The sequence below is a fragment of the Callithrix jacchus genome, chromosome 9 (genome assembly GCF_049354715.1).
Source record: "Callithrix jacchus isolate 240 chromosome 9, calJac240_pri, whole genome shotgun sequence".
Lineage (NCBI taxonomy): Eukaryota > Metazoa > Chordata > Mammalia > Primates > Cebidae > Callithrix > Callithrix jacchus.
Window position 1 is genome coordinate 29589878 of NC_133510.1, and position 19057 is coordinate 29608934.

General features: G+C 38.4%; 1 protein-coding gene across 3 annotated transcripts in view; it reads right to left on the reverse strand.

Moving 5' to 3' along the window:
* ARID2 (AT-rich interaction domain 2) overlaps window positions 1–19057 on the reverse strand; it is a 193342-nt gene that overhangs the window by 135195 nt on the left and 39090 nt on the right. The window lies entirely within an intron of this gene.

The following is a 19057-nucleotide window of genomic DNA, read 5'->3' on the forward strand; positions in this document are numbered from 1 at the left end:
CCCCTTCAACCTTACAACATATTACTTGCACCTGTTCCAATTCCACTTGCTTTTCTTAAATCAGTCCACTGTGTTCACTGTGTTTTCTAGTAAGTAGATTATTTGGGGGTTTTCTTTTTTTTTGAGACAGAGTTTCGCTCTTGTTACCCATGCTGGAGTGCAATGGTGCGATCTTGGCTCACCGCAACCTCTGCCTCCTGGGTTCAGGCAATTCTCCTGCCTCAGCCTCCTGAGTAGCTGGGATTACAGGCATGCGCCACCGTGCGCAGCTAATTTTTTGTAATTTTTAGTAGAGACAGGGTTTCACCATGTTGACCAGGATGGTCTCGATCTGTTGACCTCGTGATCCACCCGCCTAGGCCTCCCAAAGTGCTGGGATTACAGGCTTGAGCCACCGCGCCCGGCCTATTTGGGGGTTTTCATATTTTCTGGTCCACAGATGATCCATTGTTTCTCCATGCTTACTCCCTCATGGAGTCTTGTATTTCTGATTGGACCCCATTCACTTGTATTTAGGGCTCACAGAAACACTGTAACATTTAGTTTTTTGTAGATGTCTTACTTTGCTCTTCAGGTAGGCAGCTTCTACAAAGGCTCCCAATGATTCCTGACTCCTGCTATTCAGCTCACTGAATAATTCTTTCCCCTTGAGTAGAGAATGAACCTACTGACTTAAGATCAGAATACAACAGAAGTGAAAAGATGTCACTTCTGAGATTAGGTTACATAGACTCATTTCCATCTTGTTCTTTTTCTCTCCTACTTGCTTATTCTGAAGAAAAACAGTTGCCCTACCATGAGTTGTCCCATGGAGAAGCAAATAACTGAGGGAGGCCTCCAGCCAACAGTCAGCAAGAAACTGAGGCCCTCAGTTTCTTGGGCCACAGGGAAACGAATTCTGTCAACAATCACTGAGTGAGTCTGAAACCAGACTCTTCCCTAGTCAAACTATGAGGTGACTGAAACCCAAGCCAACACCATGACTGCAGCCTTGGTTGCAACAGATTAATTGTGAGAGACTCTTAGCTAGAGTCTAAGCTAGAGCTAAACTGTGGCCAAATTCAGAATTCACAGAAACTTTAAGATAATAAATGTTTGTTGTTTTAAGTGCTGGGTTTGAGGGTAATTTGTAATGCCGCCATATATAAGTAGTATAATTTCTTTCAGCTTTGTTTTTATGGGAGTGGGGGATTTAGTTAGACTCAAAACTACTTCATAAGTAATTTTTAAAACAAACGTTACTCTAAAAAATAAATGCTACATTTTTCTTTAATTTTGGAGGCCAATTTTAACAGCTAAGCAAAGAAAATTAGTAACTTCAGTTGGGCCTGGTGGCTCACACCTGTAATCCCAGCACTTTGGGAGGTGGAGGCAGATGGACAGCCTGAGGTCAGGAGTTCGAGATCAACCTGGCCAACACAGTGAAACCCCGTCTCTACTAAAAATACAAAAAATTAGCTGGGTGTGGTGGCGGATGCCTATAATCGCAGCTACTAGGGAGGCTGAGGCAGGAGAATCAGCTGAACTAGGGAGGCGGAGGTTACAGTGAACTGAGATCGCACCATTGCACTCCAGCCTGGGCAACAAGAGCAAAACTCCGTTGAAAGAAAGGAAAAAAGGAAGGAAGAAAGAAAGTGAGAGAGAGAGAGAGAGAGAGAGAGACAGAAGGGAGGGAGGGAGGGAGGGAAGAAGGAAGGAGGAAGGAAGGAAGGAAGGAAGGAAGGAAGGAAGGAAGGAAGGAAGGAAGGAAGGAAGGAAGGAAGGAAGATAATTTCTATCAATTTACATTAAAATGTAAATGTACTCTTCTGTTTCGTTACCAACAAAGCAATTCCTTCTTCCCTTCTCAGAAACATTATTATAGTATCATTAATTCCAACATGTATTACCATATAAAAATCAGATGCTTTATTTTCTAGCAGCTTGAGTCTCCCAAGTGAAAAAAAGCAGGCCGGGAGCAGTGGCTCATTCCTGTAACCCCAGCACTTTGGGAGGCCAAGGCGGGCAGATCACCTGAGGTCAGGAGTTTGAGGGCAGCCTGACCAACATGGTGAAACCCCATCTCTAAAACAAAAAAGAAAAAAAAAATTTTTTTAAAGAAAAAAAGCATATACTAATCACTCACTTTTCATATGAATAAAACTCATACAGAAAACAAAAACAGTGCAAGGCACTCCTCCCCCAAAAGGCAGAAGTCATTCTTTAATTATAAGGCCATTTATCCCAAGTTTTTAAATTCTTATTTATGGTTATTCTAATTTTCAAGATAAATTCTACCCCCTCCTCCCTAACTGCAGTGTAAGTTCCATCAGAGATTGTCAGTTTGTATCAGCAATGTCTACAAAGTATGTGGCACACTGTAAGTGCTCAGTAAATACTGGTTGAATAAATAAATCTATCAAAATCTGCTGAACTATAACCAGCATTTACTTAGCATTTACCAACTACTAGGCAATCTGCTAAATAAATAATTTATGTGTATTAACTTTCATAATCCTTATAAGAAACTGTTTTTAATCTTATTTAATAGATAAGGAAACTGAGGCCTAGAAGTTAAACAACTTATTCAATATAAATATTGTAAGCAAATGACAAATCTTAATAAATCACTAAAAAGTCAAAGCAGTACTCTTACATTCCTACATTATAACGGCCATTCTCGAAACTTTATAAAAGAGCAAAGACTTAATTTTTCTATTAAAAAATACTTCTCAGTATGAATTTTCTCTTGCTTTTAAAGCTTGTTTCAATAATATTATTGAATAAATTCGTTATTATTTTAATAAGACAGTATGTCAAGTCTTGTTGATTTGGCAAAACTGAAAGATAACAGAAAACTAGCAAGAATTACTCTAAAAATCAAAGTAATCATCAGAGGCTAGACCTAAGGTTCAAGTGAAAGTCGATTAATCAAATGATGATTCCCAATGGACTCTCTTGACCATTACAATGACCAAATATTTCCAAATCTCCTGGTTATTGACAATGTTCTACTAAATCACATTTTAATTTAAATTGTTAAAGTCCAGGTATAATTTTTTAAATGTTCAATTAATCCACTTAAAACTATAATGTAAAATAACGTTTTTAGTATTTTGATAATATTTGACAGAATTGATAATATTTGACAGAACAAAGTACAATTTTTCACAAATAGAATAGTAAAGATTTTTGAAATGCAATTACGATACCAACTGCTGACAAAGGTATTACTCTACAGACATTTTACATACTGCTAGTGGATGTTAAATTGGATCAGTGTTTCTGGATGGCTACTTGGCAATATAAGAGTCTTGAAAACATTTACATTTACATTTCCTGACTCAGTAATTAACCGTCTAGAAATCTAAAAGGAAATAATCAGATACAGATAAAGATTTATAGATTTATAGACAGATTTATAAACAAGAAGGTTCACTGCAAAATTATAACATTAACGCAAAAGGGTAACTTTAAACTATGACAATGTAAAAAAGTTATAATTATGACACAAATATGAAGTTATTAAAATGATCTAAAAACTAAAGATATGGAAAAGTGACTGTGTTTATAACAGGTTAAACAACTAGAAAAGGAAGATATAAGTGATGCCAATTTAAGAAATTTATTTTCTAAAAGACTGGAAAGAAATAAACCAAAATATTAATTGTGATTATTTCTGAGTGGTAGGTTCACAGAGGAGATTTACAGTTTCTTCCAGACACTTTTTCAGATGTTTCAAGGTTTTCTATAATTGACAAGTATCAGCTTTAGGATGAAAAAAACAGCTCATTATTTCCCAAAGATTTAAATTCAGATTATATAAAATATTGTATGACTTTGTAAGTATAATAAATTAGCATGTAAATGAATAGTCATTTATTTAAAATTTTAAATTAATTTTTTTTTTTCTTTTGAGACGGAGTTTCGCTCTTGTTTCCCAGGCTGGAGTGCAATGGCACAATCTCGGCTCACTGCCACCTCTGCCTCCTGGGTTCAGGCAATTCTCCTGCCTCAGCCTCCCGAGTAGCTGGGATTACAGGCGTGAGCCACCATGCCCAGCCAATTTTTTGTATTTTTAATGGAGACGGGGTTTCACTATGTTGACCAGGATGGTCTCGATCTCTTGACCTCGTGATCCACCCGCCTCGGCCTCCCAAAGTGCTGGGATTACAGGCATGAGCCACCGTGCCCGGCCTAATTTTAAATTAATTTAAAGAAAAATTGAGTAGAAAGTCTGAGTAGACTGATTTTCTTATTAACCTAAGTAAACACTCTGTGTAGTAAACTCTATATACTATATATAACTTCAGAGCAAATACAGATTGATCTAGGCCCTACAGTCTTTTTCTTATTACTCTCTGTAGCTTTTTATTATTTCTCTCTCTCTCTCTGCCTTCTCTATCTATATACATACAACTATCAAAAACAGCACTAAGTACTAACATACATCTAAATTATGAATATATTCTTTTTTACATGGAATGTATATATTCCTGGCCTCTATCCAGAGTTATGATGAGGTCAGATGCCTGAAGTCGGGAGTAAAGTGAAAACCAGCAAATTAATACCATAAGAGGTTATCCCTACTCTGCCATCTATATCCTAAATCTATAATAAGGCATTTTCTGGGGGACAGGGGAGACAGGTTTAAACTGGGATTTTAACCATTCTTATTAGCCAAATTACTAAATAGTCCAGTTTGTTAAAATTTTACTTGTTGAGTATAATATAAACTTTAAAGATAATAGTCTTTTTACTTAGTCCCTATCATCTAAGACAATGCTAAGAAAGGCTAATATATAGTAAGCTAAACTAACATAAAACACAAATTAATCTACCAACAAGAATAAAGTATGTATTGAAAGATAACTAGGGACAGACTCAAGTTAAGACTTTTGTAGTATAACCTGCACATAAAAAATTTGATTTACAGGGAGAAAAATTAATGTCACCAGTTGAAATATCTCAATATTAATGTACTGCTTGTGTATTATTAAGAAGCAAGACCCAAAGATTTGGAAGCTATAGATAATAGCACAGCTCTGTACATTTAATGTGATATATCTTCTATATGTTATATATAATACACTATCATGTCAATGGCAATTCAGTCATTATGGATACATTAATTAGAGAATTAATACTTATTACACTACAATTAAATTCCCAAATAGACTAACAATACTATTATAGGTATCCAGATCTGGAATTCTTTTCAACTACTATTGAAAAGAACAACTCTACATGATATATACTATACTATGAACTTTTAGAATATATGTTAAGATTTTTTCCTTTAAATTGTTGCAGTTTTCAGCATACTACCCCTTCTCATGTTATCATCCTAATCTCCATTTTTAAAGTTTCATTTTTTATATATTTTATTTAAAATATAGAGACGAAGGCTAGGCACAGTGGCTCACGCCTGTAATCCCAGCACTTTGGGAGGGTGAGGCCAGTGCATCACTTGAGGCCAGGAGTTCGAGATCAGTCTGGCCAACATGGCAAAACCCAATCTCTACTAAAAAAAAGCAGCAACAAAAAAACCCCACAGAAATTAGCTGGGCACAATGGTGCACACCTGTAATCACAGCTACTCAGGAGGCCGAGGAAGGAGAACTGCTTGAACCTGGGAGGCTGAGGCTGCAGTGAGCCGAGAACATGCCACTGTACTCTAGCCTGGACAACAGTGTAAGATTGCTTCAAAAAAAATAATAGAGCCGGAATCTCACTATGTTGCCCAGTTTGGCCTCAAATTCCTGGGATCAAGCAATCCGTCCAGCTTAGCCTCCCAAAGTGCGGGGATTATAGGCATGATCCACCACACCCAACCTCCATTTTTAAAGTTTCTTGATTTTGAGATGGAGTCTTGCTCTGTCAACCAGGCTGGAGTGCAGTGGCACGATCTCAGCTCACTGCAACCTCCACCTCCCAGGATCAAGCGATTCTCCTGCCTCAGCCTCCCAAATAGCTGGGACTACAGGCTTGTTCCACCAGTCACACCCAGCTAATTTTTATATGTTTAGTAGAGACGGGGGTTTCACCATATTGGTTAGCCTGGTCTTAAACTCCTGATCTCATGATCTGCCCGCCTCAGCCTCCCAAAGTGCTGGGATTACAGGCATGAGCCACCGCACCTGTACAAGTTTCTATGAAAGCATGTGGATTTTTAAAAAAATGTTTTGATGTCATGTCTCAGGAATCTGCTTAATTCAGCAGCTCCTCAGTACCAAACAATCACACTCCCACAATACAGGATTTTGAATCAAATCTGAGGGCTTTTTAAAAATAGTGATTTATATAAATACCTATCCCAATCCCTTGAAATAATATTTCTCAAACCGTCTTTCTTTAAACACTTCTTTTTTTTTTTTTTTTTTGAGAAGGAAAGAAAGAAAAAAAGGAGTGAAGGAGAGGAAGAAAAAGAGGGAGAGAGAACGGGAATATTGCTTTATTCTAAAAATGGGTATTAATAATGGCCAATCAATATTTTGTGTATTTAAAGTGGAGAATGTATATTTTGTGTACTTAAAGTGGAGAGCTCTATAAATATTTATTAAGTTTACTCGTTCCAGATCTGAGTTCAAGTCCTGGATATCCTTATTAATTTTCTGTCTCATTGAGTCTAAATCTCTTTATGGGTCTTATGTATCTGGGTGTTAGGATTGTTAGCTCTTATTGTTGCATTGATCCTTTTACCACTATATCTTTGTTGCTCTGAAATCTATTTTATCAGATGAGAGAATTGCAACTCCTGCTTTTTATTTATTTATTTATTTTTGCTCTCCATTTTGGTTGGTAAATCTTTCTCCATCCCTTTCTTTTGAGTCTTTGTGTATCTTTGGATGTGAAATGGGTCTGGATGTAGCATACCGTTAGGTTTTGGCTGTATCTTCTGATTGGGGGATTTAGTCGATTTAAATTTAGGATTACTGCCATTTGATGTTAACTGGCTAATTTATCCATTTGTTGATGTAAATTCTTCTTTATGTTGATGCTCTTTAATTTTTGGTATATTTTTAGAAAGGCTAATACTGGTTGTTCCTTTCTATGCATAATGCTTCTTTAAGAAGCTCCTGTAAAGCAGGCCTGGTGATAATAAAATCTCTGAGTACTTGCTTGTTCATAAAAGATTTTATTTTTCCTTCAATTGTGAAGCTTAGTTTGGCAGGATATGAAATTCTGGGCTGAAAGTTCTGTTCTTTAAGGATGTTGAATATTGGCCCCCACTCTCTTCTGGCTTGTAGAGTTTCTGCTGAGAGATCTGCTGTGAGTCTGATAGGCTTCCCTTTGTGGGCAACCTGACCTTTCTCTCTGGCTGCCCTTAGTATTTTCTCCTTCATTTCAACCCTGGTGAATCTAACGATTATGTGCCTTGGAGTTGCTCTTCTTGAGGAATATCTTTGTGGTGTTCTCTGTATTACCTGGGGTTGAATATTGTCCTGCTTTGCTAGATTGGGAAAGTTTTCCTGGATAATATTGCGCCGGCCAAAACAGTGGCATTAAGACTAATGGTGCTCTTCTGCCCGGGAATCTCTGGTCTAGCTTCCTTCTTGAGTCTGTAATAGGCGGCTCTGCCTTCCCGGAGCTCCAAACGTCGGTCAGAAGGGGAACCAGTCCCATTTACTCTGCACCAGGAGCTGCCGCACCCAGACATAGGCCAAACCGCTGCGCTGGCCACAAGAGTCGTGCTGGCAACCTGTGGGGCTCCTCCACTGGGAATCTTCTGGTCCTTGAGCGACGTAAATTCGTCTGAAAGTGTGGCATCCCCTCGTTCTCTGCACTTTCACTGGGAGCTACAATCCCGAGCTGTCTGCGATCAGCCATCTTGGATCATTTAAACACTTCATGTGAGCTATATGAGTTCAGTCAGAAATTTGGACAGTTTAACTTCCCACAAGTAATACAAGTTTAAAATGTGGTAGAATCAAAAAGAGAACAAGAACAAATATACTGGATTAAAATTAAGTTGACTTATTTCAACAAATCAATCTGCAGAGTAGTTCCTAAACTTTAGCAAGCTTCAGAATCAGCTGGAGGACCTACTAAAAATAGACTGCTTGGCCCTAACCCTGGAGTTTCTGACTCAGTAACTCTGAATATTTTCATTTCTAACAATCTCCCAGATGATGCTGATCCTGCTGTTCTGAGAAACCTAACTTAGAGAATTACTGCTTTAGAGTCTCATGACTGTCTGAAATAAAAATCGTAACATGTCAAAAGTTCTCTAATTAGAAACACCTATCTAAATATGTGTAAGCAAATACTCTCTTGCCTAACATTGTACTAATTAGTTACTGCAAGTAAATTCTTTCAGAGAAAAATGGTACCATCGGATTTTCACCAATTATTACAACAATGTAGGTTAAAACATTTTCAAAAGGTTAAGTTTACCTGCTAGAAATTACTAAGATAAACAACAGCAATGAAGTACTTCAAGCAGAAGAGAAAAAAATATGAGTCCTGAATAACTCATAAAATGAATGAAAAGATTAGTTCCTTAATATATTTAAACTAAATTCTTTTTTTTTTTTTTTTGAGACAGAATCTTGGTCTGTCACCCAGGCTGTAGCACAGTGGCACAATGGGCTCACTGCAATCTCCACCTCACCGGTTCAAGCAACTCTCTGCCTCAGCCTCCCAAGTAGCTGGGATTACAGGCACCTACCACCACGCTCGGCTATAAACTAAATTCTATTTGCATCCATCTTGCAGTCAAATGAAAAGTATACTGTATACTTTTATGTTAGACATACCTAAAGTGGAATCATGACTTCACCAAACCACTTAGTTCAAATGACATTGGCTGAGCTAATCAGTTAATGTTTCTCCTGCCTTATATATAATAGAGAGTTCCAAATTACAAAATGCTTTATAATGTCATTCTCCTGTCCATAAAACTACTAATGCATCAAACTGTAAGAATAGTAATGAATAAATTTTCAAAAGAGAATCCAGGAATTTCTGAAAGAGAAAAAATTTGAAAACTTAAATTTTTTTTCTCACCTGGATTCAATGACTGAGTCATACGGGATGCAATAAGGATGCCCTAACCAAAACCTAAGGGCATAAAAGAGCAATGAAACCTCTTAGATCAAATCACTATTGCGAATAGAAATAGACATTTTGGAAGACTGAGTCAGGGATAGAGAGCCATGATCCAAAAATAGTTTTAGGTTTTCTCTGAGATGGCAAACACTGCAACCTTTCTGGAATTGGGCATTCTGGTGATGAACTTATGTCCTAGAGCACCAGCATGAAAATACAGTTCAACCAAACACTGAAAGAAAGCATCATTCTCCCTAAAACCAGCAAGAGTCACAGCTCATAGGATGAATGCACAATCACCCCAGGCCAGGAGTTCTCATCCTCAACACTATTAACATTTCAGGCTGGATAATTCTTGCGGGAGGACCATCCTGAGCATTATACATTATTCAGCAGAACCCCTGGCCACTTACCCCCTAAATGCCAGCAGCACTCCCCAGTTATGACAATCAAAAATATCTCCAGACTGCCCAATGTTCTCTGTGACGCAAAACTGCCCTCATTGAGAACTACTGTCATAGCTCAAAATCAAGAACAGCAGTAAATTGAAAATGTTTTCAAATAATCTAAGTTTTAGCTGGAACAATTCTCCGGCCACAATGCCTGATACTTAAGTACTCAACAAATGTTAGCCACTATTATTATCATTTTGTATGTGTACATGGCTGCCTAATTTATTGGCAGTAACAGCAGTCTGAGTCGTTCCTGTAATAGTTAACAAAAAGGTTTAGAAACTTGGAAGGGAGGAAACATCTTAATCTAGAATTCCAACAGTGCTGCATATTGGGATGCTAATGGAAAGCCATAATTTATATCCCAAATGGTAAACAAGCATGCCACAATTCATATTAAACACAGACACACAAATATGTACACACATATACATATAAACAGAGGGGAAAAAGATGCTATAAGTTGCCCTACCAACCTCAAAGATTTCTAATACTCAAGTGAGATTCATACAAATGATAACTGACAGGTATGATATACAAGTAGATTTCCAAGAAAAAGTGATTTTTAAAAATCAGTCAATTCAGCCCCAGCTTATATTCTTTAACCTTCATGAAATGATTCAAGGAACATGTAAGGGTCCTTTATTCTTGTAACTGACCTTAACACTAAAAATTAGGTAAATAAAAACCTGAAATATGAGTAATTTATTAATGTCTTTAAATTGACATTATTATATTCGAACCTAGAAACACAACTAGTATTAGGTATAATCTTGTAAACTCAGAACCTCACTATGTTTAAATAAATTCAGATTTAATAATCTACCTTCAAAAGGTTTCCCTCACTCAGGCAATACAATGTTTTTTAAGGAAGTTAAAAGTTTTATAAACTAGTTACAAGATAATTGAATGCAGGAAGCTACTATATACGAAAAAAAGTTTCCACTCAAGGCAAGGATCTTAATTTCCAGTCACAGGGGAAGATAAATAACTTACTGCCACTTCCCTAATGCTCCTATTATCCATTCCCACACCAACTGCTGTAAGAAGGTACATCTGCCCCCTTCTTGCCAGAACTGGTGAAGAATCTGTACTAATTTTTCTTTCAATGTTTGGCAGAATTCCCTAGTAAAACCATCTGGGCCTTTGCTTTACCTTCAAGGTGGCTTCTTTTAAAAAAATAATTAATTCAATCTCTTTATTTGTTATAGGTCTATCTACATTATCTTTTTCTTGAGTCAATTTCAGCAGTTTGTATCTTTCTAGAAAGCTGTCCATCTCTTCTAAGTTATTTAATTTATTGGCATATAACTGCTTCTATTCCTTTACACTACTTTTTATTTCTGCAAGATTGGTAGCAATGTCTCCTCTTGCATTTCTAATTCTAGTAATCTGTGTTTTCTCTTTGTTCTTATGCAATCTAGCTAAATATTTTGTCAAAATTGCTACTTTCAAAGAACTGGTTTTTAACTAATTTTCTCGTTTTTTTCTTTATTTCATTAATTTCTTCTTGAACCTTTATTATTTTCTTTCTCGGCTTTAGGTTTAGTTTGCTATTCTTTTTTCAGTGTCTTAAAGTAGATGACTGTATCAATTTGAGATTTTTCTTCTTTAACAGACATTTATAACTATAAATTTTCCTCTAAGCATTACCTTAAATGTACCCATAAGTTCAGTATATTGTTTCTTCATTTTCATTAATCTCATACTATTTTCCAACTTCTGACTTCTTCTTTGTCCGAGGAACACTGCTTACTTCAGGAACATGTTCCATTTCTACATATTTTTAAGTTTCCCAAATTTCTTTCTGTCGGTTGCTAATTTCATTCTATTGTGCTTTGTGTAATCTTTTTGTAATATAATAAAGTTTCTTTTACAGTGTAGCATATGGTATTTTCCTAGAGAATATTCCATTTGCACTACAGAAAAACATATATTCTGCTACTGTTGGATACTGTTCTATAAATGTCTGTTTGGTCTGGTTGATTTATAATGCTGTTCGAGTCTTATATTTCCTTCTTGACCATCTGCCTAGTTATTCTATCCCTTACTGCAAGAGGAGTATTAAAGTCTGCAACCATTATTTTTAAATTATCTATTTCTCCCTTTATTTTTATCAGTTTTTGCTTTATACAATCTTGGAGCTTTGTTGTTAGATGCAGATATATTTACAATTGTTATGTCTTAATGGACTGCAATTTTTTTTAATCAATATAAAATGTCCCTCTTTATCTTCAGTAACTTCTTTTGTTTTAAAGTCTATTTTGCTTGATATTAATATGCCACTCCAGCTTTCTTACAGTTATGATTTGCTAATATTATCTGTCACCTTTTTATTTTCCATCTATATATTTGAATTTGAAGTGTGCCTCCTGTAGAGAGCATATAGTTGGGTTCTGTATTTTTTATCCAGTCTGACAATCTCCAGTCTCTGCCTTTTTTTTTTTTTTTTTTTGTAAACAGGGTCTTGCTATGTCACCCAATCAGCTCAAACTACTGGGCTCAAGCAATCCTTCCACCCCAGTCTCCCGAGTAGCTAGGACTATAGGTGTACTTTACCACAGCTGGATTCTAACTTCTGAATTATTTGATCCATTTACATTTATTGTCATTATTGATATAGATTTTTCACCTGCTAATTTACTTTTTGTTTTGTGTGTATCTTATGTTTTTGTTTCTCTATTCTTCCTTTATTGCTTTCTTTTTGCGTTACATCAGTATTTCCTAATGTAGCATTTTGTCATTCATTTTCCTTCATGTTCACTCTAGGGCCTCCCATATATATCTTATCAGATTCAGCTTCAGATTTATACTAACTTAATCACACTGAGATGTGAAGATGTTACTTCTATATCGCTCTATCTCCTTTTCATCCTTTTTGTGATATCATTGTTACATACATCTATAAACATTCTAAGCTCAACAATACTTGTATAGTCATTACTTTACATAACCGTACAACTTTTAGGCTGGGCGCAGTGGCTCAAGCCTCTAATCCCAGCACTTTGGGAGGCCCAGGCAGGTGGATCACGAGGTCAAGAGATGGAGCCATCCTGGTCAACATGGTGAAACCCCATCTCTACTAAAAATACAAAAAATTAGCTGGGCATGGTGGCGCGTGCCTGTAATCCCAGCTACTCAGGAGGCTGAGGCAGGACAACTGCCTGAACCCAGGAGGTGGAGGTTGCAGTGAGCTGAGATCACACCACTGCACTCCAGCCTGGGTAACAAGAGCGAAACTCTGTCTCAAAAATAAAAATTGTACAACTTTTTTAAAAGCAGAGAGAATAAAAACAGCAAAGGGAGTTTGGTTATATTAACCTTGTATTTATTGTTTCCAGTTCTCCTTGTTCCTATGGCTTCAAATTACCATCAAAAGTCACTTCCTCAGTTTAGTACAGTTTTGTACCAACAAATCTCCCTTACACTGTAACTGCAAGTATATTGCATTTTAATGTATATAGGCCCAAATACATTATATACATACTGTTTTACACAACTGCTTTTTAAGACAGGGTCTGGCTCTGTTGCCCAGGCTAGAGTACAGTGGTACAACCACAGATCAGCCTCAAACTCCTGAGCTCAAGCAATCCTCCCACCTCAGCCTACCAAGTAGCTAGGACTAAAGGCAGGCAACACTGTGCCTGGCTAGTTCCATTTTTTTTTTTTTTTTTTGGTAGAAACAGAGGCTTGCTATGTTGCCCAGGCTGGTCTCAAGCTCCTGGCCTCAGGTAATCTACCCGCCTCAGCTTCCCAATGTGCAGGAATTACAGGTTTGAGCCATTACACCCAGCCCACAATTGCTTTTTTTTTTTGAGACAGAGTCTCACTTTGCTACTCAGGCTGGAGTGCAGTGGTACGATCTCAGCTCACTGCTACCTCCACCTCCCGGGTTCAAGCAATTCTCCTGCCTCAGCCTCCTAAGTAGCTGGGATCACAGGCATGCACCACCACACCCAGCTAATTTTTGTATTTTAGTAGAAACAGGGTTTTACCACCATGCCTGGCCTGCTTTTTAAATCAATTAAGAAATGAAAAGAAATATGTACTTATACTATCTTTTATAATTACAAAATTACCTTTGCTGGTGGTGCTCTTTGTTTATTTTGTGTGTGTGAAGATTTAAATTACTATGTAGGATCACTGGCTTTCAGTCCAAATAACTTCCTTTAGTACTTCTTATTGGTAGTGACAGGAGACAGTCAAATGCCCAGGCAGATAGGGGCAGGTCCCTGGTGAAACCCTACCTTCAAGCCAAAGTTTAAAGACTGAAAGCCAAGCTACAAGTCAAATCCATGGACCAGAATGAGAACCTGTTTTCCCATTTGGTGTACTTTTCTCTGATTGATCTCCGCCCTTCAACTATTTTATATATACCTACTCTTTCCTAATTGGTTTTCTACCCTGGTGCCTCTGCTTTAGCCTTTCTTTGCATACGCAGAAACCAATTAGCACACATTCCCCTATTCTGAGCCCATAAAAGCCCCAGACTCAGCCACAATGGAGAGGGACCACCCCCACATCCCCTCTCTGCTGAGAGCTGTTCCATCATTCAATAAAATTATTCTCTGCCCTCCTCACTGTTCGACTCTCAGTGTATTCCCATTCTTCTTGGATGTAGGGACAAAAGTTTGGGAACCAGTGAATGTGGGTACAAGCTATAGCACAGGTGAGCTGGGGCATGCCTGCTATGCTGGTTCACAAGCCAGACTTGACCTGGGTGGTACAAGTAGACAGGGCACCCCCCTACTGTGAGCCTGGCAAAGGAGCCAAGAAAAATCCTCTGTTACTATAAGGCATGACTGCTAGCAACAACTTCTCTGAGTCTTGTTTATCTGGGAATATTTTTATTTGGCCTTCATTTTTTAAAGGTAGGTTTCCTGAATACAGGTTCTTGGTTGACAGGTTTTTTTTTTTTTTCCTTTAAGTCCTTGATTTTATCCCACTCCTTCTGGCCTCCATACTTTCTGATAAGAAGGCAGTTATAGCCTGGTGTGGTGGCTCACACCTGTAATCCCAGCACTTTGGGGGCTGAGGCTGGTGGATCACAAGGTCAGGAGTTCAAGACCAGCCTGACCAAGATGGTGAAACTCCATCTGTACTAAAAATACAAAAATTAGCCAGGTGTGGTGGCAGGTCCCTGTAATCCCAGCTACTCAGGAGGCTGAGGCAAAGAATTGCTTGAACCTGAAGGCGGAGGTTGCAGTGAGCCGAGATCACGCCACTGCACTTCAGCCTAGGTGACAGAGCAAGACTCCATCTCAAAAAAAAAAAAAAAAAAAAGAGGCAGTTATTAATTTAATTTTATAGGGGTTTACTTGTAACTGATGACATGTTTTTATCTTGTTGCTCTCAAGATTTCCTCTTTATCCTTAACCTATACTATGATGTGCCTGGGAATATCTCTGCATTTATTCACTTGGAGTTTACTGAGGGTCCAAGACATACAGATTAATGTTTTTCAATAAACTTGTGAATATATTTGGCAATGATAGAAAACTGCTCAGTTATTCTTCCATTTTCTGTTATTTTCTCTGTTCTCTCCTGGTCCTCCCATTATGTATATGTTGGTATACTTTTTAATAGTGTCCCACATTTCTTTTTTTTTTTTTTGAGACAGAGTCTAGCTCCATCACCAGGCGCCAGGCTGAAGTGCAGTGGCATGGTGCAATCTCAGCTCACTGTAACCTCTACCTCCCAGGTTCAAACAATTCTCATACCTCAGCCTCCCAAGTAGCTGGGACTACAGGCATGCGCCACCACACCCAGCTAATTTTTGTATTTTTAATAGAGACGGGGTTTTGCCGTGTTGGCCAGAATGGTCTTGATCTCTTGACCTCATGATCCGCCCACCTTGGCCTCCAAAAGTGGTGGGATTACAGGCGTGAGCTACCACACCTAGCCGCGTCCCACATTTCCATGAGGCTCTGTTGATATTCTTTTTTTCTCTTCACACTGCATAATCTCTGTTGACCTATCTTTAAACTAATTCTGTCTTTAGTACAAATCTGTGACTGAGCCCCTCTAGTGAATTTTTCATTTCAGCTTTAAAATTTTTCAATTCTAGCATCCCACTTAGTTCTTTTTAATAATTTGGTATCTTTACTGACATTCTGTATTTGATGCAAATTGTCACCATACCTTGCTTTACTTACTGAATAATTATTTTATTTATTTCTCTGAACATATTTACAATGGCTATTTGAAGTTAATTCCAAAATCTGGTCACATTCACAGGCAGTTTCTGTTGCTTGCTTTTTTGTCTGGTGTATAGCTTATTCTTTCCTGTTCTTCGCATATCTCACTTTTTTTGTTGGAAACCAACCGTTTTATATAATATAGCCACTCTGGATATTGATTTCCTCACTCTGGGGTATGTTATTTCTTTAGTCACTGGCTGGATTGTTTTCGTGAAGTGTATTTCACATAATTTCCCCTCTGTGTGAAGCCCTTCATGTTCCTCTTCAGGAGGCACGGCCTTGGGTAGTCCTGAAGTCACCATGAGACGGCAGTGGTTTTAGCAGGACACTCTTTTTCTCTCTTTGACCACATCCAGTTGTGAGGCATCACCAATTGCTGGCTGATCACGCTGTTGTTTTCAACAATGTGCTGAAGCATAAATTGCTTCACAGGCTGAACAAAACAAATCTGGGCTCCTTTAAAGTAATAGTTTCAGGGGCCAATGTTTGAGATTTGCTCCGACCCCAAGAAGACTCCTCCCAGCTCTTTATGTCCCTGGTTCTCTCCAGCCAACTAGCCTGTCTACAGTTTATCTCCAAAGCATCTACCAATTGCCTCCTAACTGCCTCTCACCACACCCTCCTGTTTTTGAATACTTTTAGGCTTCAACTTCTCCCCACACTGGTATAAATGAAGTTAGTTGCTTTAGAAAAAGATTTAGGACTCTGTCTTATAGGCTACTTCTCCCTCTAGGCAAGTCTCTAGCTCTGGGGCTGGGGGACAATGGTGCACTTCTCTTTGAATGAAAACTCAGGTTGAGGACAAAAACAACTGGTGAAATTGGGGCAACAGCCCCTGATCTCAATTTGCCTCTCCCAGTGTGGAACTGCTGGTTACAAGTTGCGGCATGGGTGATTGTGTCTTCAGTATTCTTAGTGGTACTGTACACAGGTACAGCCTCTATACCAAGAGTAAGAAACAGTAACTTCCCGCCTCTCAGCCCAACTCATCCAGAACTTGACCCCACCAAAAGGCCGCTGAAAAGTAAGATTTAAAAAAAAAATCTTGATATCTTGGTCCTTTGAGAAAGATACCCTCCAAATAGGAAATAAAGGAACAGATAATCTTGTGTTCTTGGATGCAACAGTTTATAGTGAAGTTTCCATCTCAATGAGCTGGGAAAGAGGAAAAGGAAGTCAGTCTTGGTTCAATACCTCAGAAATTCAATGTTCTTACTGAGTTTTAGTAGATTTTCTTGAATAAATGTCTTTTAATTTGCTGTATGCTCTTAGGACCATTTCCCAAGACTTCAAATGACTACTTTTTCCAGTTTCGCTGGAAATCATGTCTATAGAAAGATTCATGCTATCCTGTTGGAGGTACACTGTTCCAACTAAATGTATAACTCAAATGTCTCTTAATGATTTCTTACGGCATGCCCTTCACTGCCTTCCTCTTCCACAATCAGAGAAAACTACCAGCAACAGTGTGAAGTAGAGATTTTTTTCCCCATACCTTCAACAAGGAAGATGTACAAACTATAGTTATATATATCCCACACCACACACCATTGTTCTCCCCAGAACCCAGAGCTGGGTGCTTTTTTTTTTTTTTTTTTTTTAAATAAGAGATGGTCTTGCTATGTTGCCCAGGCTCATCTCCAACTTCCAGGCTCAAGTGATCCTCCTGCCTCAGCCTCCCAAGGAGCTGGGACTATAGGCCCCTGCCACTCCATCCAGCTTAAGATTGTTGCTATTTGTGGTGACTTGCAATTCCTGTCCAGTCATCAGAGATTTATTTCCTTATAAATAAATATGTATAGAAAATATTTTTTATTTTCAAGTAACCATGTAACTAAATGCATGAATCCTGAAAAAATTCAACTGTTTAAAAATTAAAAATTCTTCCTTTTTTCATGAGCAAATGAAAGCACAAGGCACAGACTGAGAGAAAATGTTTACAAATCACTTACTGGATAATAAAGAACTCCAAAACTGAATACAAGGAAAACAACTCAATTTCAAAGGTACACAAAAGACTTGAATAGGCTCTTCACCAAAGAATATATTTTAAAAATGCAACCAAAACAGAGATATAGACCAGTGGAACAGAACAGAGGGCTCAGAGGCAATGCCACACATCTACAATCATCTAATCTTTGACAAACCAGACAGAAACAAGCAATGAGGAAAGCATTCTGTGTTTAATAAATGATGCTGGGAAAACTGGCTAGCCGTGTGCAGAAAGCAGAAACTGGACCCCTTCCGGATACCTTACACTAAAATTAACTTCAGATGGATTAAAGACTTAAACATAAGACCTAACACCCTAACACCATAAAAACCTTAGAAGAAAGCCTAGGCAAAACCATTCAGGACATAGGTATAGGCAAGGACTTCATGACTAAAACACCAAAAGCATTGGCAACAAAAGCCAAAATAAACAAATGGGATCTAATTAAACTCCAGAGCTTCTGAACAGCAAAAGAAACAGTCATTAGAGTCAACTAGCAACCAACAGAATGGGAAAAAAGTTTTGCAATCTAACCATCTGACAAAGGACATATATCCAAAATCTACAAACGTAAAACAGATTTACAAGAAAAAAAAAAACCCATTCAAAAGTGGCGGAAGGATATGAACAGACACTTTTTTTTTTGAGACGGAGTTTCACTCTTGTTACCCAGGCTGGAGTACAATGGCACGATCTCGGCCTGGGTAACAAGAGTGAAACGTCTGCCTCCTGGGTTCAGGCAATTCTCCTGCCTCAGCCTCCTGAGTAGCTGGGATTACAGGCACGCCCCACCATGCCCAGCTATTTTTCCTTGTATTTTTAGTAGAGATGGGGTTTCACCATGTTGACCAGGATGGTCTCGATCTGTTGACCTCGTGATCCACCCGCCTCGGCCTCCCAAACCAAAGTGCTGGGATTACAGGCTTGAGCCACCGTGCCCGGCCGACACTTTTCTTTTCTTTTCTTTTTTTTTTTTTTTTGAGAGGGAGTCCTGCTCTCTTGCCAGGCTACAGTGCGTCGGCCTCCTGGGTTCAAGCAATTCTTCCGCCTCAACCTCCCAAGTAGCTGGGACCACAGGCGTGTGCCATCACGCCTGGCTAATTTTTTTGTATTTTTAGTAGAGATGGGGTTTCACGATGGCCAGGATGGTCTCAATCTCTTGACCTCGTGATCCACCTGCCTCGGTGTCCCTAAGTGCCGGGATTACAGGCGCGAGCCACTGCACCTGGCCTGAACAGACACTTTTCAAAAGAAGACATATATGAGGCCAAGAAACATATGAAAAAATGCTCATCATCACTGATCATTAGAGAAATGCAAATCAAAACCACATTGAGATACCATCTCATGCCAGTTAGAATGGCAATCATTAAAGAATCTGG